At 38.7% G+C, this 23,607-nt stretch overlaps 1 protein-coding gene across 3 annotated transcripts in view; it reads right to left on the bottom strand.

The window, feature by feature from the left end:
* HS3ST5 (heparan sulfate-glucosamine 3-sulfotransferase 5) overlaps positions 1 to 23,607 on the bottom strand; it is a 445,057-nt gene that overhangs the window by 142,474 nt on the left and 278,976 nt on the right. Inside the window, exon 3 of one of the 3 annotated variants that reach the window (XM_077487086.1) lies at positions 6,860 to 6,983. The exons of the other annotated variants lie outside the window; for them this stretch is intronic. The gene's annotated coding sequence lies outside the window, so the exon portion shown is untranslated. The remainder of the gene's footprint in view (positions 1 to 6,859; positions 6,984 to 23,607) is intronic. 3 annotated transcript variants of the gene reach the window in all.

Raw genomic sequence — 23,607 nt, 5'->3', positions numbered from 1 at the left:
TAGGCAAGTTATAGAGTCCACAAACTATGGTATATACTGTATATAGCTAAAAATCATAAATCCTGATGTGCTGATGGCCTATCTCATTTCTTGGGGCCCAAAAATACCAGGCTGGAAGGTGTTAAATAGGCTGAGTAGTATCTAGCAGTTTTTCCTAAAGTACAATACTAGGTTGTATTCACACTACAGCAATTTGTAAAGTCATACACAAAAAAAAGAGAATAAAGCATGTTGCACTTGCGGTGCAATTTATTAATGGCAACCCCAAACACAGCAAGACATGTGTTTTTGCTCTTGAAATATACTCAAAGCCAAAAAACATACATTACATTCTTTACCATGTTTGTCACATGTAGCGCATTCCATGAAATTAATGGGTTGCCCTATGTATGCTTGAAAAAATGTGTACACGAGACATGCTACTTAGTGTGAAAGGGGGCTAACTTAGCATCAATGCACAGCAAAAAAACACAATCCCCAATTATTAAAAATAATACGCATCTATTTTGGGAGCAATATATTAGCTTAATTGTAATATTATCTAGGACACCTTCTCCTTAGCGTTTAAACATTATGCTTTTCCTGAAATGCTGACATGGAAAATAACGGCTTAATAAACTCATTCATCATAATGGGCAAAAACCTATGGAGTAAATTGAAATAACCTTTCAAGACCAGCAGCTTTTAAAAGTATTAATTTCTACTTGAGATAATTGGGAAGGACACCTAGGTGGACAGGCAATATTTTTATGGGATTGCCCTGTCAGCTGCTCAAATTGTCTTTGGAGTTGGGAACAATCGCTTAGCACTGAATGACAGTGAATCTTGTAAATAGGTCTTAGATGACAGGACTTGCCATAAATTCCTAAACTGAACTCCTATCCCAAGGTCAGCCATAAAAGTATGCAGGTATTGAGTGGCCTTCACTGGAGCCTAAAGGAAAGTGGTAGACTTCAAAAATGGCTACTGGTTGTGCTGGAAGTCATAAAATCAGCTTTATAAATTGACAAAATAAATTATAAGAAAACATGGATGTTGTCATCTACATTATGCAGTAGCTCAGCAGATGCAATTTCTGCTTCTCTAAGAACTGAAATAGTAGTGCAGAATTCAAAGCCAGCATATCTATGATTTCAGTACCTTGTCTAGCAGCAAAATGTGTGTATTGCATTTCAATAAGAACTGTACTGTATTGGACATCTTAATATAATAATTATTGTTATTATATCATCATCATCATCATCATCATCATCATATTTTAGTTGTAGTAATGCAAATAAAATAATAAAATTAATACATTCTGTGCACCCTGCCTTTCACCCCCCACCCTTCCCTGACATCCCCCACAAAACCAATCCCACTCAACATTGAGCTCAATCTGAACACAACTGACATTCTAATTCTTCTATCCCCATATGACATACTGCCAGTTCCATGTCCATCGGACTTACACCTCTTTTTGCCTCCATCTGAAACACTGCGGTTCCCACCACACCCACACTCTGCTCCTTCTCTCCCCATCTGACATTCTGCTCCTTCTCTTCCCATATGACACTTTGATTTTTCTCCCTTTATCTGAAACTCTTCTGGTTCCCTCCTCCCAACACTCTGCTCATCATTCCCGCTCTGACACTCTGCTCCTTCTCTCCCCCTTCTAAAATTTTGCATATCTCTGCTCTTCCCCCTGATACTCTGCTTCTCCCCCCAGGACACTCTGCTCCTTCTCTCCCCCTCTGACACTCTGCTCCTTCTCTCCCCCTCTGACACTCCGTTCCTCCGGACACTCTGCTCTTTCTCCCTCTGACACTCTGCCCCACCCTCTGACACTCTGCTCCTTCTCCCTCTGACACTCTGCCCCACCTTCTGACACTCTGCTCCCTCTGACACTCTGCCCCCCCCTTGATACTCTGCCTCCCACTTGACACTCTACTCTCCTTTCCACCTCTCCTCCTCTCTCCTGTTAAGAAACTTTACCAGGAGACGGGATGGGACATGAGATACTCCAAAATGATTAGCACATAAAAATTTGAAGACAAGCTTCTCCTTTAGTAAACATGAATATTGGACAGTCTAAACCCTCCACAACTGAAGAGCATGAGGTAACACTCTGAACAGCAAAAAAAACAAGTTGCATCAGCGCTCAACCTACCCCCTTCTGTGCTTAAGGGTCTGCTGCAATCCCAGCCCTAGTACTAAATGATGCATATATATCTTAGGGGATTGCGCCTCCCACTAACTATTTTCTCAAATGTGAAGCGCGTAGGAGTTGTGGGAGACATACGGTCCTTGAATACAAGCCAGGAATAGGTCGGTCCAGTGGAGGGAGCCTATCACCACCTGCGGAACATCAGTGGCTTTCCCGATTATAAAATGGTTTTCTCATTGCTGGAAAGGCTTGGTGTCGGCCAATAGACACATTGAAATGTGAGTGCAATATGTTTTTATTGATTTTCCATTAAAGTTGAAACGGTTTTACACTACATTGGTTCTATTTAATTTTGTATGAATATACGGACATTGAGGAATTGCTAACGGGAGGAATGCGTTGTGGATTGGTTATCCGTTGAATGAACCGAAGGCTTACTGATTGGGGACATCTGGTGAGTGGCCATTCTGCTTGGTGACGGTGGCACAGATTTGGTTATTTTAGTTGACACAAGTGGACTTTTGATTAGAAGATGAACGGTGATTAAGACTGCACAGTTGGAGCGGTCAAATTAAAATATCGCACAATAAGGACGTTATTTTTGCAAATATAAATTAATGTCCTGTGTATATATTTTGGATAATACGGGGGCACAGTGATTATTTAGTGAATATACATATTATTAAGCATAATTTATTTAGAAGGGGGGGGATAGTGAGTGGGAGGTGCAATCCCCTAAGATATACATACAACACTCTGAACAGGATAAGACCCCACAGCTGGGGAATATGAGGCAGATTTCTGAGCTGTCTAAGGCCTCACATCTAAAGTCCATGAGACGATGACTTTTTTTCGCATCTGGTTACCTTCCACCTATGCACAACTACTGGTAGCCAATTAGATTTCCAGAACACTGTATAGTCACCAGGATTAATTTAGGGTCTTTATTTGAAAGTCCACAAGACAGCTGCCACCTTTCAGCTTCCTCTGTACATGGTCCAATGAGGGAGACAGTCTTTCTCCAGACCAGATCCTTTGTGGTGAGGTTCTACAATCGGCTTCTAGGTAAATCTACCCAGGTCCTCAGCCCTGATACCACTGTGGCCTTAAGAACAGCTGAACAGTCCATGGGCTGCCTGAGAGCAGCAGTCTCTTAGGTTTTGGAACCCTCCTGGGGAAAGAGAACCCAACACTCCAGCGCTTCTGACTATTTACTGTATCACATTTCCTGCCCCCATCTGGACACACCTCTTCAGGGATTGGCTAGAGCATGATAAATATTCAGGCCTGGGTTTTTGCATCTTCCTCCCTAAGCTCTGGAAGCCTCTTCCATATGTAGAGGGAATCAATCACACTCCCAACCTGTAAAACCCTGGACAGACCAGGACAGATGATCAATGTCCCTTGATTAGAGATAGACCCACAAACTAAATTTACCTAGCATCCTACACTAGCAGGGTGCTACATTTCATTGTACACAGAAAGGATCAGAATGTTTATATCTGTATGATAGCATAAACTTTTCTAAGATCATAAATAATAATATAATATCCAGATCATTCAATGGCCTCTAAGCATGGTAAAGAGACACTGACACAATACTGAAATAGTTTGCGCAAATACAGCAATGTAAAATACTTACCATCAGCGCCTTCCTTGAATCCAATCTTTGCTCTCTTGCAATGCTACAACTTCCGTTATAACTTTCTAATGCTTTAGGGTGTGTTGAATGGCTTCGTCTTACTGCTGCCCATTTTTCTCCCTACTCCAGCTCAACAGCTTTGTCCCTAGAATGTTCAAGCAGCTCTGAGTTTACACACTACTGAAACACCAGAAGGCAGAAATGGCAAGATGCAAGCGATACCAAGAAGTGTTGGAAGCTCAAGATTCTAATGGCGGCTTTAGCTTTTCAAAAGAGCAGTGTGGCTTCATGTATGGTGATTATGGTAAGCATTATATACTGTATGTATTTTATCATCATTTTTTTTTGGTTTCAATGTTTCAGTATTGTGACAGTATCCCAAAATTGTATGCATTTAAATTGCATTTGCTATATTGGCAAGAGTTAAGTACTTCAAATAAGATGCCTCTTACTTTGCTGTTAATGACATAAAGTACATAATTGCCATCTTTTCATCTTTGAAATATCTGAACAAGATGTTTATGCCAGAGTGGATAATTCCCAAAGAAGCTTGTTTACTGTACATAGAAGGTAAAAAAAAAAAGAACATTCATATGCTTAAAACGAACCCCCCCCCCCCCCCCCAAAAAAATAAAAAATAAATAAATATGGAAATACAGTATACTATAGTATGAAAAATTTGAAAAATTAAGGAGAAAATTAAGAGAAAACAAAGCGGTTTGGTATCTATGTGGTGTAGAGTAGTTATTTCTTTGCCCAAATATAATTCATATAGCAGAACTGCACTGAATCAGAGCACCGCAAAAAAAGAAATGATTTAATTAATTTTTAATATTCAAAGCAAACTCCTCCATCCATCCAAGTCTCCATGCTTTATTTTCCTGAGAAATTACTTTGAAAAATACCTCCTAGCATTTCTGCCATAGTTATCTTGAATGGACAGGTGTTTCATGTAGGATTTACTTCCTGGAATCTATCTGCCCTTAGCTCTGGCATGCAGGCAGGAGGATATGCTTAGCTGAGAAAACCCCTCCTCTCCTCCTGAAGACTTCTGGGATGTATGCCATAGTTTGCCTAGGCCTGGAAACCGGGAAGTAACTGAAGGAAAGTAAGAGATTTTGAGAAAAGAAACCTAAAAAAAAGGCCCCAGTTATTGTAGGTTGTTTACACTATCTCTATGTCTATGACCACCAAAGACTCTTCTGTATCTGACATACTTCTTGGTGCTTAGGATGCCTAGTCACCCCCTGTGGCCATGTGCCTATGCCCTGTAGTGAAGTAGGGATGAGATCACAGCACACACCTGGGAGTACAGGCATTTGACACTAATGGATATGTTAAATGATGAGATAGTCTTGAAGGACATAGGTCTTGAAGGAAACATATCTATGACCAGTCTCCTTTTACAAGAAAAAAATCCTGGCGACAAAGTCTGTTGAAATTATGAAATCATTAAACAAGAATTTCTATTTAATGATTGGATAATGGAAGTAAATATTTACTTATATAAAATATATATTTTGGTCATGTCACGATTCTCAACCATTTTAGTAAATCAGCCTCACTATATAAAAAAATCACAAATTCTCAACCCTTTTAGTAAATCAGCCTCACTATATAAAAAAATCACAAATACCTGGATGTGATACTATTGTGACTTACACAAATGATGGATTGCCATTTATTCATTATAACATGCTTTTGCCTTGACACCTGTAATATGCACAACTCAACTTTAAAATGAGTCCATATCCCTTTAGAAGAATCAATTTTTTTCTGGAATTGTGACAGTTGTTGGAATTTACTGAAAAAGAAGTGCAATCAAGTATATAGATGGTTTGCTATGGGCAGCTGCCTTATTTTTTTTCATTACTTTCAGGATTTATAAATCTGCCTCGGTGACTGGATGGTCCAATGTGACTCCTCTGTTATATACAAATGTAACAAAATGCCAGGGAACATAACTTTGTGTCTACTGAAAGAGATAAACTGAAGTCTAATGTACAAATGGTGTACAAATGGTCTATGATAAAAAAAAAAAAATATATATATATATATATATATATATATATTGCCATCCCATGCATCCAGCAGTTTAGGAATGAAACATTCTGCTATAGAAGATTTACAGGGGACAAGCATCTTACAACATACAATGACACGGTGCAGAATTGCCTCATTTTCTCCTGCAACTGTAGATCAGACAAAAGCCTGCAAGCTTGAAAACCTGCAGCTTTATACCAGTTCACTTAACTCCATTCAGAGACATTTATTTGTCATCTTAACTTTAATCTAAAGAAGGAGTGACCCGGAACAGCAGAAAGGTAATTTTGTCTAACACATCTTGATACATCTCATGCCAGCTCTCTCAGTTGGCTATGATTGCACTGATTGTTGCCAGTGTAGCTAAATAAAATCTGTTTTGGAAAGTGAATAATACACTATAAGAACAGACTTAAAATTGCAACTGTTGCCGCTCCTGTCAAAGTCTTTATAATATAATGTTAGATATTAACACATTTTAATGGAAATAACCTTTCCAAAATACATTTTATACACATATACAGTAGAGCGTAAAGACCTAAATTAATATATAATTGGTTGATCAAATTAAGGCAAGTGTAATTTTCCTATCGATGCCTATTTCTGTTAAACCTCCAGTGACCACATGCAACCTCCTGGGTGGTAATAAATCTCTACAGACAGCTTTGGCCTATCAGGTAGTACAGAACAGTGAAACTGGTAGCTCATTTTACTAACAGTTTTAACTTAATATTTGCAGATCATGCAAGCATGTTTTAGTAGCACCTGCACACTTGACCCCCAAGATTGGTCATTGAAAAGTTTCTTTCCAAAAGACCAAGTTCAACCAAAACTATTATTGGAAAATAGAAGGTTGAGTCATTTCTGGCTTCTGGAAACCAAGGCAGATGTTAAAGATGAGCTGTTCCCATTTAAGTTTATGGCTCTTGTTTTAAAGCTCTTAAAGTAAATATCACTGATCCTATGTACCGAATACTAGACCTATGCAGAACCTAATAGAAGACGTAGTGAGATTTGGGTGGACTTACCCATTAAAGAAGGAGTCTGGGTTGTCTATAACGGCAGGATATATCTTCACTCTCTCCAGCAGGATTTTGGTTTCAGAAATCTGCTCTGCATTATTTGAATTACAACAGTCAGGACCTCGGACATCTGTGAAGATAACCACTCCAGTTCAATCAAAAACCCTGAGACTGGAATCCAGTGCTAAGCAGATGTAGTAAGGATTCAGAAATTTTTCTGCAGTGTTTCCAGCAAAAGCCTGGTATACACTATTAGTTTTTTTTGTTCAACCCAAAAAAACCCCTGACAGCTCAGGAGGAGCCACTGTACTAACTATCTGCTGTTAGTACAGCGATCTCCCCTGCCAGAACATTCCAGTCAACATTCTTAAACCATTGACTCAGATCGCTGTTGGGGAGCCAATTGAAAGACCTTTTTTGGTCATCCCTACTGACAGAAGCTGACCAAATGGTCGGCTTCTGTCAGACCAACTGGAATACACATGGACTAAATGTCGACCATTTTCCATTGAACCGGACAATGCCACCTGACATTCGGCCCGAGTGTACTAGGCTTTAAGAACACTCAGCAAAATACATTTACATCCCCTAAAGCTGTCCATGCACTAAAATAATTTTGTCCCAAAATGTTCCCCTTATGGAATGTTTGTACGCTTTTCTAACACTTAGTGGGATCGAATTGACGATTCTTTTCATCCAACCATAGTGATGAGAATTTTTCACCAATCAATTAAATTAATATTGTTGTGAGTTTGTTCTAGACACAAACTAAACCTTTTTAATATATGTAATAAGTATGGAATTACCTTCCAGTAGCAGGTCTGGGTGAAATTTTAAGAGCATTCAAACAAAATTGGTTGACTCAATAATCAAAAGTTCTAATGAATGACTTTTTAGCATTTCCGTACAAACATTTGAAGGAAAATCTACTGGTTTATGGCCAGCGTAACCTTGTAGTAAAAGGCTTCCTGGAGTTTTTTTTTTTTTTTTAAGGAAAACAGAACACTAGATAATATGCTTAAGAAAGAAACATGTTTCACAAGCTTACATTTTTATTCTACTGATTTCATCAATCAATAGTATCACTTTAAGTCAGAACCTTCTGCTATAATCAAACAACAAAAAATGTTGAGACAGGATTTCAACAACAAAGCGATATAACAATGTCATTGAATTGGTGATAAATAAGGACCTTTTTTTTTCTTTCCAAAGAGGGAAAAAGTTCACTTAGGTGGAAAACCTACCAGTATCAACCAACAAGGTTTTATTTTTTTCTCTATTCCCATGAAAATAGAACAAGAATAGAAAAAAGAAGAATAGCGTTCAGGTTTAAAAGAGCCCCTCATACTGTTAGAACTCTATTGCTAGAACAATACTGCTATGGATATGAAAATCAAGATAATGTCTTGGTATGCCAAGATGCCCTGGAATTTGACAAAATATAAGATTTAAATTAAGAATTGGAAAATCTGTATATATAAATGATTTCCAAATATGTAATAGTGTGTATGAATTGTAATTTATCAATATTAGTCATAAAACTAAAAAAAAAAGTACACAGTCTTTTAAATCATTTAGAAATGTGTATGTATGCTTTTCTTCTGCTATGCAAACATTGCATGTTTTCAAAAATGTTAGCTATACAGATAACAAATCCCTTTACACATAATACAAATTGACAAAGGAATCAAAAACATAAGGAGACATGATTAAGACATTAGAAAATGTTTGCTTTATTCTTACATTTTATTGGGCCTTTAAAGAACTGCAGAGAAAAACAAACGATTAACAAACAATCCACGTACACAAGAGATGCTAAATGTACCATTGAACACTTTCTAATTGGCATGAACTTGTGATGCTGAACCCTGTTATCAGGTACATTGATGACACAACAAATCCCACAATCCCAATTCATTTCTTTCAAAGGGAGGACATATTTAGGTAAATTTGCTTTTAGGAAATGGGAAATCATGAGAGGGATTCAACTGTATGATACTACAGAGACACAAATGGCAGAAAGCTAATTCAATCGAAACAAGGCAATTACAATTTACTGTTTATCTCACGCAAATTGCTGTTTACTTCTAAAAGTGTTATTTTCGGCAAAGTAAAATTTTGGTCAAATAGGCATGACATGAAACAGTGTAACAAAAGAACAAGCTAAACTACAAGGCTTTTTTTAAAGTGCAGTTGATTAAATCTAGCCATACACTGCACAAATTCCATCCGATTCCTCCAGATTAAATTGGCTAGCCCCAACATAACTTGATTAAGAGACTGAAGGAGCCGAGTAGAAACTTAGAGAACAAACAGTGGCTGAATCCAGTCAGATGCAGCCACTGTTTGAGTTTTTTTGCCGCAGACAGGGCTAGCTGTCAAAAAATAACAACAGCAGGAGATTTATCCATGTGCATTGTTTAGCATGGATAGAGGAATCTGTTCGATTTAAATCTATATGTGTATGGTCAGCTTTAGATTTCTCAACCTTCTGAGGGTAACAGAAGAAGATACACATCCTTCACCATCTCACAATTTAGTGCTTGGGGCCTAACATACCTACTAAGGAAGTTTTCATTAAATCTCTTGCTGCTGCTGTGACAGAAGGCTATGTTACTATTACTAATGTGTGTCAAATGCTCAATATTGAAGTTATACTGATGGCCACTGATGAGCTGCACTGATATGGGCACTAATAGGCTGCACTGATATGGGCACTGATAGGCTGCACTGATATGGGAACTGATAGGCTGCACTGATATGGGCACTGATGAGCTGCACTGATATGGGCACTGATAGGCTGTACTGATGAGCACTGATAAGACTGCACTGGTGGGCACTGATAAGGCTGCACTGATAGGCTGCACCAGTTGCCCCTGATGAGGCTGCACTGATGGGCACTGAAAGGCGGCACTGATGGGCACTAATAGGCTGCACCGGGTGTCCCTGATGAGGCCACACTGATGGCCACTGATTAGCTGCACTGATGGGGCTGTACTGATGAGCACTCATGAGGCTGCACTGATGGGCACTAATAAGCTGCACCAGTTGCCCCTGATGAGTCTGCACTGATGGGCACTGATACGGCTGTACTGATGAGCACTGATAGGCAACACTGATGGGCAATAATAGGCTGCACTGATGGCCACTGCCTGATGAGGCCACTTGGTACCCACTTTCAATGTACAGAGTGGAAGAGGTGGAGCCTAATTAGGGGTGAATGAGTTTAGTTAGTCCTAGGGCAGCACAAAACCTAAATACACCACTGCTAAGCAGGCATGCTAGGGCAGCACACAAGCCTGTAGTTAGGGACTAGGGATTTTAGGGAAAGACTGAACTTTGTTAAACTGTTATCTCGCATTATTACAGTAAAGCATTTGAAATGTTGTCATGCCTGGTCTGAAGTTGCTCAAAGCGGAGCTCCACCCAAAAGGCATGTCACTTGGCATGCCATTTTGGAGGAGGGGGAATGGGTACCTAGTTTTGACTGGTACACGCTCCCACTTCTGCTCAGATCACCTCTCCTTCCACTTTCCCTCCCTGCAGTCTTCTGGGACATGTCACAGATCCCAGAAAACCACAGTACCATTCACAAAGCACAGTGTGACTCACGCATGTGCAGGGGGCAGCCCACAGTTATTCCACGTACAGACGATTGGACATTCCGACAACAAAATCCTGGATTTATTTATGATGGATGTTGGCTCAAACTTGTCTTGCATAAACACTGTCGCACAAATGTCGGAAATTCCGAACATCAAGAACGCGGTGACGTATAGCACGTACGACGAACTGAGAAAAATGAAGTTCAATAGCCAATGTGGCTCTTCTGCTTGATTCCGAGCATGCATGGAATTTTGTGCATCGGAATTTCCGACATTTTGTTGTCGGAAAATTTGAGAGCCAGCTCTCAAATTTTGTTTGTCGGAAACTCCGACAAAAAATGGCAGATGGAGCCTACACACGGTCAGAATTGTTGTTGTCGGAAATTCCGACCGTGTGTATGCGCCATAGACTACCGATGCTGGGAACCTGGAGGCTAGTGAAAAACTAGCCCGGATGAAGATGGCGCTGGATCATTGAACAGGTCCATTTATTAAAAGTCAGCAGCTACAGGTTTTAATTTTTATTTTTTTCTCCAGACTGGACAACCGCTTTAACCCTTTCGCTGTCAGAACCACTTTTGCACATATGTTTAAAAAATAATTTTAGGCCTGAAGATTACACAAAACCCACAAATATTATATATTTTCTGAAAGCAGACACCCTAGAGAATAAAAAAGTAGTAGTTTAAATTTTTTATGTCACGTGATATTACTGCAAAGGTCTAGAAAATTTTCAGTAAAAACACCATAACGTGAATTTTATAGCAAACACAATAAATTACCCAAATTTTTGGTAAAATATAACCTTAAATGTATGTGCACCTGTGAAATGGTGACAGACTTCAGTACCCTATATTTTCTATAGGGGGCGCTTCAAAGGCCCCCTAAATGTATCAGTTTAGTGTTATGGAGGAGTCTTGTGTTAGAATTATTGCTTTCACTACAGCATACGCGGTGATATGTAACATGTCTATCGAAATCAATGTTTTCACACGTAGGCGCCCCGACACATGAGTTTAGATTTGTGTGTGTGTATATGTGGGGGTGAGGGGGGCCTCAAAAAAATTTGAGGTGGGATTTTAAGTGCTTGGTTGTAATTTTATTTTTTTGCAAACAGTCCCCTATGTGATGACTTTTAGATGACAGTTTAGGCAGGGTCAAAAAATGCAAAAATAAATAAAAACACAAACGCAGTTTTTGACAAGTCCTTTATTAAAAAACTAAACTAAACATGTCCTCTGATGTAAATCCATTGTCAATCATGATAAACGCCGGCCACCAACCTTCTGAAATAAAAACACTGCCGAACACGACTGGTCTTGTCACTTGCCAAATGGTAGCACCACTTCCTTCCGCCGTTAAGTAAATAAAGTGACTCCGCCCTCTATACTATGTACTATGTACCCCATACTCATTCACATAAGGAGGCTGGGGGCTCCATTTTTTTAAGGGGTCTTACAGATTCTGATAAGCTAATAACTCTCCCACCCCCACAACCACAGGCCCAGGGCCTGGTATAGATTGGGGAGGGAAATCTACGCAGTTTTTTTTTAATGCCGGCTATGTGGGCCCTTTACAAAACAATCTGGAGTGGATGACTGAGAGTGGGCAAATGTATTAAATAACTTCTTAAGCTTTGTGTATACAAAAGAGCATGGGGAAGCTCATGTCCATAAAAGGGATGATATTGAAACTGCCCCAAATAGACCTTTATGGCTCAAAACGTATATGATCCAGAAATATTTAGACATAATAAAGGTGAATAAAGCACTTGGACCAACTTACTTACACCCATGGACGCCGCACACATGTATGCACATACACACACACATATACATACACATATAAACACACATACACACATAAACATACACATATAAATACACACACATAAACATACACACGCATAAACACACACATATACACACACACACAAACACACCTCTTAAACAGTAGATGTCTGCTAAGGCAGACCTGCAGTTACACATGGCAGAGGTCATGAGGCTAGATGTACATAGCAGCAGGCAACTTTTTTTTTGGAACATGAGGACAAAAGTGACAGATTTCTGGCCATGCTTTCACAACAGAATAGACCCCTTACTTCTACTGTATATCCAAAATCCTGCATTTGAAGGGTCTATGGTCTCCTTTCCTGAGGGATACTGTGAGAATTTACCATCTACTATAGTCAGTTATATACCTCTTCCCTGACTGTTGATTTTGAACACATGCATTCAAAACGATATAGATTGCTTTTTAAAAAATTGGCAGCAGAAGCACTGCACCTTTATCCTCCATGCCGGGTACTGCGCTGCAGGGGGAGGCAGAGAGCACACACTGTGCAAGGCACCTCTCTCGTTGCTTTCACTTTCAGCGTAAACAGTAAGATCGAGCTCCTGCACTGGCAATATACTATCTGGAGATGGACTTTTTTCATTTTTTTATTCTGCATTCTTTTATTCTCTGATTGCCCGTCCCCCCTGCTGGCCGGGCCCAGTAAAACAGGGGCAGTTGTACTGGCTTATCAGCAGCCCTGCCCACACATCCTAGAAGAATTGATCTCTGTCATTTCAAAGCCATTGTGTCTAATTTTTAGGCATTCCTTAAAGACTGGCACTACCACTGGATTGTCGTTAGGCCAACATGGTGCCTATATTTAAAAAGGGAATCAAAGTCTTTACCAAATAACTATATTCCTGGTAGTATAACTTCTATAGTTGGGAAGATACTGGAGAGTTTAATAAAAGATCACATAGACCAGTTCTTGCTGGAAAAAAATATATTCCAAGTAACAGACAGCATTGATTCATGAAAGGCAGAAGTTGTCAGACAAATCTGATTTCTTCTTATAAGGAGGTGAACGCAACCTTGGACAAAGGAGTGGCTGTGGAGGCAGTATATTTCGATTTTGCCAAAGCGCTTGACACAGTTCCCAAAACACACTGCTCATGTGTAAGGTAAAGTCTACAGGCTTGGAAATATCAGTTTGTAAATGGATAGAAAACTAGCTTAAACCCCCTGGCGGTATTCCTGAGTTTGGCTCGGGGTTAAAATTCCGAACCAAAAGCGGTAACCCCAAGCCAGACTTGGGACCACATCGCTGGATCCAGGATGAGTTTACTTAAATTGTCCCCTGGATCCAGCAATGTCTCCCCGCACTGTGAGCGGCTCGTCCTCCGCTCGATTCATCACATTGCCGGGCTCCGTTCCCTGTGAGCGCTGCGACACACGGGGATGAAGAGCGGCGCCAAATTCAAAAAGTAAAACAAACACATTACATATAGTATGTACAGATTACATTGCTGTATGTAATTATTACACATCCCATTTGTCCCTAGTGTTCTGTCCAGTGTCCTGCATGCAGTTTTATCTTATAAAAACTGTTCTTTATGCCTGGAAACTGGAGATTGTCCATAGCAACCAAAATTGTCCCTTTACATCAAAAATGATTTTAGACCAGCTAGAAAACAGCCATAATAAATTTGAATCACTCGCAGAATTGAGCGATAGTGATTTGTGGGGAGATCCATCATTAAATACTGAAAAGTAATGACAGTGACAATTCTGCAACTGAGCAAATGTCAGTGTTTATGATTTCATTACATTATTAAATCATTTTTATTATTATTATATTATTATTTGGTATAATTATTTATAATTATTTATTATATTATAATTTATGATTTAATTTTTCAAAATTTATCACAGTCTGCTAGACTCTTGTTTGGGCAGATTTAAGTGAGTTATTCCTAAGAATTACAGGACTACAATATAAAATGCCAAATTTCCATGCAAAATAATGGTACAGCTTTTAGTACCTAAAATAAGAAATAATCGCACCGCCAGGGAGATTAAAGACCATATTCAGAGAGTAGTGGTTAATGATTCTTACTCTGAATGGTCTAAGGTTATTAGTGTTGTACCCCAAAGTTCAGTTTTGGGAGTCTTACTTTTTAATATATTTATAAATGATATAGGGTCTGGGATTAAAAGTACCAGTTTAGTCTTTGCAGATGACACCAAGCTATGCAGTGGAATAACGTCATTACAGGACGTCTCCAATTTACAAGCTGTCCTAATGCTTTCAAGGAAGCTTATTTTTATTAACTTCTGAGAAAATAGAAATGTCTCTGATAAAAGATACAGCCACCACATGCACTTTTTTAACTCCTAGTGTAGAAATTACAGTTCCTTTAACGAAAGCCACAATGTGGCAATTATAGCAGCATTACTGGCTCATTAAGGTTCTTTAATGTAATGGTGACATTTCATTCTGTCTTCTGAAAGCTATTGTTTAGCAAGTGCATAGCACTGTTAACTTGATATTTTAAAGCACATACACTAAACACATTTCACCATCAGGAGACACATTAGCAGGATGCAGTTACTTAATAATGTGCGCTGGTAATTACAGTCTCATCAAAATCCATTGCCAACTACCAACATTACATGTTTATATCAATTCAGCACATTTCAGCTAAATTTAAACTTCGGAAAACATGTCTAAACAATATTAGTCATTTTGAAAGCCACTGAAAAGTTGTACATTAAAAAAAAAGGGATGTAAAACAAAACATAGCAATTGGTTTATGCTTCCTTTCATTTAGAACATGGTCTGTGTCTTGTGACAGTAAAAAGAAAACTGCATTACCACCATATTACTTTTTCCACAAGCTTATTCCATAATGTCCAATGATGCCGTCCTCCAGATCCTACTGCCGTTTCTATCCCTCCTCCTCTAATGCATTTCATGCCATAGGTGTCTTAATCGTAGAGGTGGTGTGTCCTGTTTTATGTGCTATATGTATTCAGATATAAATATGCTACTATAAAAGGAGAACAGATCTATTTTGAAATGGGCACCACTACTCCCATATTCTTGCCTATACCTATGGGTGTACACAGGATTAATAAATATGCAGGTACATAAGGCAGAGTTTAGGGTTCTAAGGATACAGGTTTTTAATCTATTTATTGTTGTCTTTTGGTTGAACTTGATAGACATGTGTTTTTTTTTTAAAGTGGCTGTAAAGGCGCAAGGATTTTTACTTTCATGCATTCTCTCCATCAAGGTAAAAAACCTTTTGTGTTCAGCAGCCACGCAACACCCCCTAATACTTATCTGAGCTCCCTCTTGATCCAGCTATGTCCAGGAAAGCCTTGTCTCTCCGGGACTCACACTTCTGATTGGCTTTTGGCAGAAGCGGGAGCCATTGGCTCCTGATACTGTCAATCACAGCCAGTGAGCCAATCAGGTGACGGAACAGGACCCGAGCCGCAGCTCTGTGTCTGAATGGACACGCAGAGCATAGGCTCAGCTCAGTTGCCCCCCCCCATAGCAAGCTGCTTGCTGTGGGGTCAGGAGGGAGGGGCCAGGAGCACCAATGTGGGACTTGAGAAGAGGAGGATCTGGGCTGCTCTGTGTAAAACCATTGCACAGGACAGGTAAGTATAACATGTTTGTTAATTTTTTAAAATAAAAAACAAGATTTTAATATCAATTTAAATTATGTAAATATGTAATATATAAGCATGCACACAGTCATGCAGACCATACTGCCAATGGGGGCAAACTCAGAGCTGATAGCCTTTGTTCCTTATCACTACCTTTCCTAATTCCTGAGGTCAAGAGTGAAAACACTAAAACAATGTGGAAATAAAACATGTTTTCTTCCCAGATTTCCTTTGGTCATGAAGGTCTAAGCATTGTATTTAGCCTAGAGCTGATCCAATTATGTCTACCAAAGAATTGATGCCATCCACTATATCAGATCATAGTAAATGATCAAAGTCCAAATCCAGACTTTTTTTTAGGTTGGAAAAAGAGTGGTTTAAGGGTTAGAACATCTGTCAGTTTTCCTTGTGAACCTTCAATGAGGCATGACTTAGCCTCCAGGAAATCTTATATTCAGTTTAGTGATTGCCATATTTATAACAACGTTTGTAGTTTAATAAATTAAAAGAAGACCATGCTTTTCACACCTTGCCCCTTGACATGTTGAATTCATGTTCATTTGCTGGTGTTTTTCATTTGAGAACCTGTTTTCAATAAAATTATAGGAACAGAGGTCTTTGTTTCTTTTAATACTCTCCATCAATGGAGTGTTGTTCTCTCTAATCAGCAAATTAGCTTTAACCACTTCGGCCCCGGAAGATTTTACCCCCTTCCTAAGCAGAGCACTTTTTACAATTTGGCACTGCGTAGCTTTAACTGACATATGTGCGGTCATACAATGCTGAACCCAAACAAAATGTACGTAGTTTTTTTCCCCACAAATAGAGTTTTCTTTTGGTGGTATTTGATCACCTCTGCAGTTTTTATTTTTTGTGCTATAAACGAAAAATTGACAATTTTGAAAAAAAAACTATATTTTTTACTTTTTTGCTATAATAAATATCCCCCAAATAAAATAAAAAAAACTCTTCATCAGTTTAGGCCAATATGTATTCTTCTACATATTTTTGGTAAAAAAAACTTGCAATAAGTGTATATTGATTGGTTTGCGCAAAAGTTATAGCGTCTACAAACTTTGGGAAAGATTTATGGCATGTTTATGGCGTTTTTATTTTTTTACTAGTAATGGCAGTGATCTGCAATTTTTAGCAGTATTACAACGGACAGATCGGAGACTTTTGACACATTTTTGGAACCATTGACATTCATAGAGTGATCAGTGCTATAAAAATGCACTGATTACTATATAAATGTCACTGGCAGGGAAGGGGTTAACACTAGGGGGCGATCAAGGGGTTAACTGTGTGTTCCCTCACTGTGTTCTAACTGTGTGGGGATGGAACTAACCAGGAGAGATGACAGATCGCTGTCCCTTCTTTGGCGGGTCCCCCTCTGGCGGGCGCTCGCGCGCCCTCTGTTAGCTCTCCTGGGCAAAGCCATATATATATATATATATATATATATATATATATATATATATATATATATATATATATATATGGGATTTTGCCCATTAGAGCCATTCTGCCGCAGTATATCTACATGAGATGGTCGGGAATAATAGCATTAGTGTTGGATTACTGTTAAAGTGTTATAATAAGAGCTGTTTCATGCCAATAAAACAATGTACATATATGCTGAAGCATTAAAATAAAATACTTCAGTATATGATTTCATTTATATTTATTCTTTAAACCTGTTATACTCTAATTAGCTTTTTTGATCAGTCTTGAACTATAATGTCCCACTGGGGCATTTAAAAAGGTCTAGTATCAATTAGGTAAATGACTACCAGGTGCAAATAACTAAAGAATATTTTAATACTTAAGTCTAATAAATACTAATGTGTTAAATATGGTGGAAGTAAAAGCAAATCATTAACTGTCCTTATAATAATTTCCTTCTCTCTACAGTCTACTGGCAAAAGGCCAAAAAGTCATTCACATGGTAGATGTTTCTCAGTATTCTCTCAGGTAACATGCCAGACGCTAAGTAATCTAGGAACAGAATGCTAGCTAGCCTCAGTACAAATTATGTTTTCTAACTGCCACATTTTTCAGTAACAGTCCAATTCAAGCAAAAGATGTTAGCTGGAGACAATGAAGATGAGATTTCCCTTTGATTTTCTGTGAAAGTAAAAAATCTTTTTTTTTTCTGAACTGAAACCAAAAAATCGTATTAAAAAGAAGAATCAACCTAAACAGATTTACAATGCTCATAATTCTTATAGGCTTAAGATTTTTTTTGACCTTAATACATTCTCTGCATTAAGGTAAAATTCCTTTTATCTGTTACCGATCTCAATCCAGTGCTGTGGCTGAGAGCAGCAACACTGCTCTCTCTCCCTTCTCATTGGATTCTGTGAGAAGAGTGGGAGCCATTGGCTCCTTCTGCTGTCATTCAAATGCAGTGACGAGGGAGCAGTGAGGTGGGGCTGAGCTGCACTGTGTGTGTCAATAGACACAGACAATGTGGCTTGGATTTTAGCCCACACTAATGCATAGGGGGGTACCCAGTAGGGGGAAAAGAGCCAGGAACACTGGGGGGGGGGCAAGAAAAGGTGGATTGGGTCTGCTCTATCCAAAGCATAACGTGTTTGCTATAAAAAATATCCTTTACAATCACTTTTAATTTAATTTTATTTTATTATATTTACTTGCGTTAAGCTTTTTTTTTTACATTTCTTTTAATTGATAAATTTCTGGTTTCCAGGCCAAAGAAAATGATAACATACATCCCAGGAGTCTCCAAGAGGTGAGTAGGGTTTTTCTCAGCTAAGCTCACCCTTCTAGGATTCTAGGAAGTTAATTCTACATGAAACATTTGCCCTCGCTCAAGAAGACCACAGCAAGAAATACTGGGGGGGGGGGGCTATCATTGATATTTTAGTTGCATACATGCCCACAAAAATGTCATCATTGTACACAGGGCGTGTGTAGAATGTCCAGTTCTTCTGCTCTGCTAGTGGGACATCCCTTGTCCCAGTAAACAGCAATTCAGCCTAATCATGGCTGCATTGCTGGGTACACAGAGAAGCTCCCGCCAATTGGAGCTGTGAAAAAAAAGCAGTCTGAAATATTGCTGGAGGTTAATGCGACTCAACAGGAACATTAATACATGTCTTTTGGTCCTGCCATAAATTATCCTCATTCTGGACTCAAGTGTCTAATCTTATAGCAAAAATCTTGGGTCTGAACCTTGAATTGACTCCAGCAATGGCGATTCTGTCACTGAGTATGGAATCCATACCACCGTCCTGTAGAAAAATGCTATCACATATCTTATTGGTGGCACTGGAAAGCATCTAAAGCACCAGAGATTGCAGAAGTAATTCAAAGGATTCAAACCCATGGCACATATGAGGTTCTTTTTGCATCGAGTATAGGTAAATATAAGGTTATCTCCAAAATATGGAGACCCTGGCAAGTGTGGTACCTGGAACAATCCAGTTATTAAAAAACTCAGGAATTTTCATAATTACCTCTATCAATGTATGAATTAAATGAGCTCAGCATGTTTGGCCTGTTCACTCGGTTATTGTTAAATAGTGCACACCCACTATGGATATGGGAAAGTCATAATAAGGATTTATATGCTTTGTAAGTGCCTGTAAGTAAGGAGGCACAGAGCTCCTCCTGTGCTAACTGTTCTGACTTTTAAGATTACACTTGGTATGTACTACATATGTACAATACATGATTTGACTTGTATGTTTTTTTTTTTGTTTCTTGTCAAAATACCAATAAAAACGAATGAAACATAGCGATAGCGATCGACTGAGAAAAGCCAACCATTTTCTCATTGATTGGTTGGTGAAGGGATGTTTTCCCCATCCTATTTGTGCTCATAAGCATGCAGTCATCTAACAATCTGCATGAATAAATACTATAATCCCTTTCTACCTATCCTTGTTTATATTATAACTCTAGCGAGCTCACCAGTATACTGACATGGATGAACAATGGCATCAGTTTCCACTTGCAGTGACATTGTGTGAAACACTGTTATTTTGGTAATAGCCAGTAATTTATGGGGCAGTGGATTCTAAAGAGAGGAGGCTTTAATGCTGAAGTAGAGCACACCTTTAACCACTTTCAGACCGGACCAATTTGCTGGTCAAAGACCAGACCACTTTTTGCGATTCGGCACTGCGTCGCTTTAACTGACAATTGCGCGGTCGTGCGACGTGGCTCCCAAACAAAATTAACGTCCTTTTTTTCCCACAAATAGAGCTTTCTTTTGGTGGTATTTGATCACCCCTGCGGTTTTTATTTTTTGCGCTATAAACAAAAATAGAGCGATAATTTTGAAAAAAACGCATTATTTTTTACTTTTTGTAATAATAAATATCCCCCAAAAATATATAAAAAAACATTTTTTTCCCTCAGTTTAGGCCGATACGTATTCTTCTACATATTTTTGGTAAAAAAAATCGCAATAAGCGATTATTGATTGGTTTGCGCAAAAGCTATAGCGTTTACAAAATAGGGATAGTTTTATAGCATTTTTATTAATAATTTTTTATTATTTTTTTTTTTACTAGTAATGGCGGCGATCTGCGATTTTTATTGTGACTGCGACATTGTGGGGGACCCATCGGACATTTTTGACACATTTTTGGGACCATTGTCATTTATACAGTAATCACTGCTATATAAATGCAGTGATTCCTGTGTAAATGACACTGGCAGTGAAAGGGTTAACCAGTGGGTGGCAGTATAGGGGTTAAGTGTTCCTAGGGGTGTGTTACTAACTGTGGGGGGGTTGGGCTTTCATTTAGTGAACACTGATCTCTGCTCCAATCACATGGAGCAGAGATCAGCGTCACTAGTTGCTAGGCAGAATGGAAAAATGTTGTTTACACAGCATTTCCTCCATTCGGCCGCTCCGTGAGACGATCGCGGGGATGCCCGCGGCGATCGAGTCCGCGGGTCCCGCGACCGGACTCACGGGGGTCCCAACCAGCGCGGGAGCGCACCGCCGGCGGCGCGCTCCCGATGGCACAGCGGCAACGAATATTGGACGTACATGTACGCCAATATGCCTGCCCGTGCCATTCTGTCGACGTACATCGTCGTGCGCTGGTCGGGAAGTGGTTAATAAACCAAAATGCTGTCTGTGTGCATTTTTTTATACAAATGTTTTAATTTGCATAATTTAACTTTTTTCTAATATTAAACATATTTGAACAGACTTTGAATGATTTAACTATTGTTCCTTTTTAGCTATAGACTCACCAAAGTAAATAAGTATTGTAACCTGCACGAACTGTGGAGCATTTGAAACATGTTCTTTTCATTTTGTTATGAGATGTTTGTTGATTCCTTGCTGAAATACAGTATATGTTGTTTGACACAATGTACTGTGCCTCGGCTCTATTCAATCGTCTGTCACAGAATGTTCTTGTAGTGCTTCCAGATGAATACTAAGTAGAATTCTTAGAACTACTGAAAGTGAACTTGCCAATGAAATGAAAATGACTGCAAAAAAGGAATATGTGCAAAATTATGGCAAAAAAGAAAAAAACGTATAGCTTCCAAAATATTCCAGATTTGGTGTGTCAGATCTTTTGACATCAAATCCACCCAAATGGTAATTTTAGGTTTAAGTTAAATCTAAGAGCTAAATTATTATAAATAGGACAGGTGCATACTGACTACTGCACAGAAATGATGGGATATGTAGTTTCAAAACAGCTGGAGAGCCAAGGTTCCCTACCCCTGTTTTAAGGTATGGTAGGCAGTGAACCTTGGCTCTCCAGCTGTTTTGAAACTACATATCCCATCATGCCTCTGCCTCTAGGAGTCATGCCTGTGATTGTTAGGGTCTTGCAATGTTTCATGGGACTTGTAGTTTCAAAACAACTGGAGAGCCAAGGTTCCCTACCCCTGCCTTAAAACATGAGTGATTGCTCTCACGGCTACCTGTACTTTGCTTAAGTAATTGGTACCGATATCAATAGTGAAGGAATAGTGAAGGAATCTAGCAATACCCATTGTTGTATTCCCTTTGATAGGTACCTAGAACACACAGAATAGTGACAAAATATACTGGAAGCTCTGGTAACAGTGTGTGGAGGTTAAAACAGTACAGTGCAACTTTTTGTACTGCACTGTTTTGCAACTGCAATAACCATAATGCAAGTGGAAGAGTTGCTTCAACCCTACCAATCCAAAGCGGGTCTAAGCAGGCCATGAAATATTACATGCAGGGCATGGGTGTCTCCAGGATAAAAAGGACTGACAAGCCAGTCAGCACTGAATAAAGTGTTTTTAAACCTTAGCAAGGAAATTCTCCAGTTCTCCAGTTTAATAAATACACTATGTAATCCTATTACTCCTAGAACCATTTTGCATAATGTCCAAACATATTAAAATTAACATTACAATTCATTTTAGTGCACACAAATGCAATATAATACACATTTTTTTTTTTTGTAAATGATAAAAGTTGAGGTTGGGTTGAGTAAATGAAAACAAACTTGTCAAGTTGGAGTTATACATGAATTATGGTTGTCTCTTCGGCGTGCAGGACACAATTATAATTTGAAGTAAGGGCGTCCAATGCACATGTTTACATTCGCATGTGCATGTGAGTAGGGACAAGGTGGCTTTAAAAAAAAAAATCATTGATTAAATGAAGACTTCATTTTTTTAACCTTTTTTTTTTGCTTAACTTTATTGCTATCACATAGGAGCTGATGAGCCCCCTATATGGTAGCACAGTGCTTGTGACAGGTTTTATTTAAGGAGACATCAGTGACCCCCTAATGTCCCCTATACACTTCACTGAAGCTAATAGTGGCTGGGGAATGACAGCGATGTCCGCTGACACCCACCGGGGATTTTGGTCTCTGTGTTATACAAACATAACAAACTTAAAATACAATGGATGTGCTATCCCTGATTTACACAATCTTATATTCTAATAGAATTCTATCACTGTAACTGCAAAAAACAAAACAAAAAAACAACAACTTTTGCTTCTTTCTCAAAATAAGCCTGACTTTTTTAATTGAATTAAAAATTGTATGCATATGCTAGAGTAAAAAAAAAAAGATACAAAACCTCAATTTGCATTATTAAACCTTGAACAAGAATAAGTATAAGAATAATGAAATCGACCAAAGCCATTATAGATTCCCTTTCACCATATTGATTTTGAAGAGAACTGTAGATGTCTGTGAATGTTTTAAGTCCTTTAGTTTATTTCCACTCAAACATCCACTCATGCAGGGAAATACAAAAAAAAGTTATATAGCTTTTTGTATCTAGTAGACATGGATTTACTTTACAAAGGGTGTATATTGCCTTATTAGTAAACCACCACTAGTGATCACAGCAAACCTTAGAAAAAGTGCCTCTTCAAATGCTTTAGTAAGCCAGGCAGAAGGACTGGAGGATGGACAGATGAATTAAGAGCTAACCTCCCCATTCATAGAGCACTTTCATTGCAGGAAGCTTTAGTACAACTTTTATGAATGGAGGAGTGGGGCAGACATAGTGACGAGTGTCTATGACAGGTCAAGCATGTCTTTACCTATAATAACACAGTTTAAACAGAATTTATGTTTTTATATATTTAATTTTTTTTTAGCTTTTCTATGTAATATAACTTCCTCACTGTAGCAAGGAAGCTTTTTCAACATGTGCCTATATCTTGCACCTCTCACATAAACACTTATAACTGTGATT

The sequence above is a fragment of the Lithobates pipiens genome, unplaced genomic scaffold (genome assembly GCF_037356315.1).
Source record: "Lithobates pipiens isolate NorthernLeopardFrog02 unplaced genomic scaffold, aLitPip1_a1.2 Scaffold_18, whole genome shotgun sequence".
Taxonomy (NCBI): Eukaryota; Metazoa; Chordata; class Amphibia; order Anura; family Ranidae; genus Lithobates; species Lithobates pipiens.
This window is presented reverse-complemented; position numbering and strand designations above follow the sequence as displayed.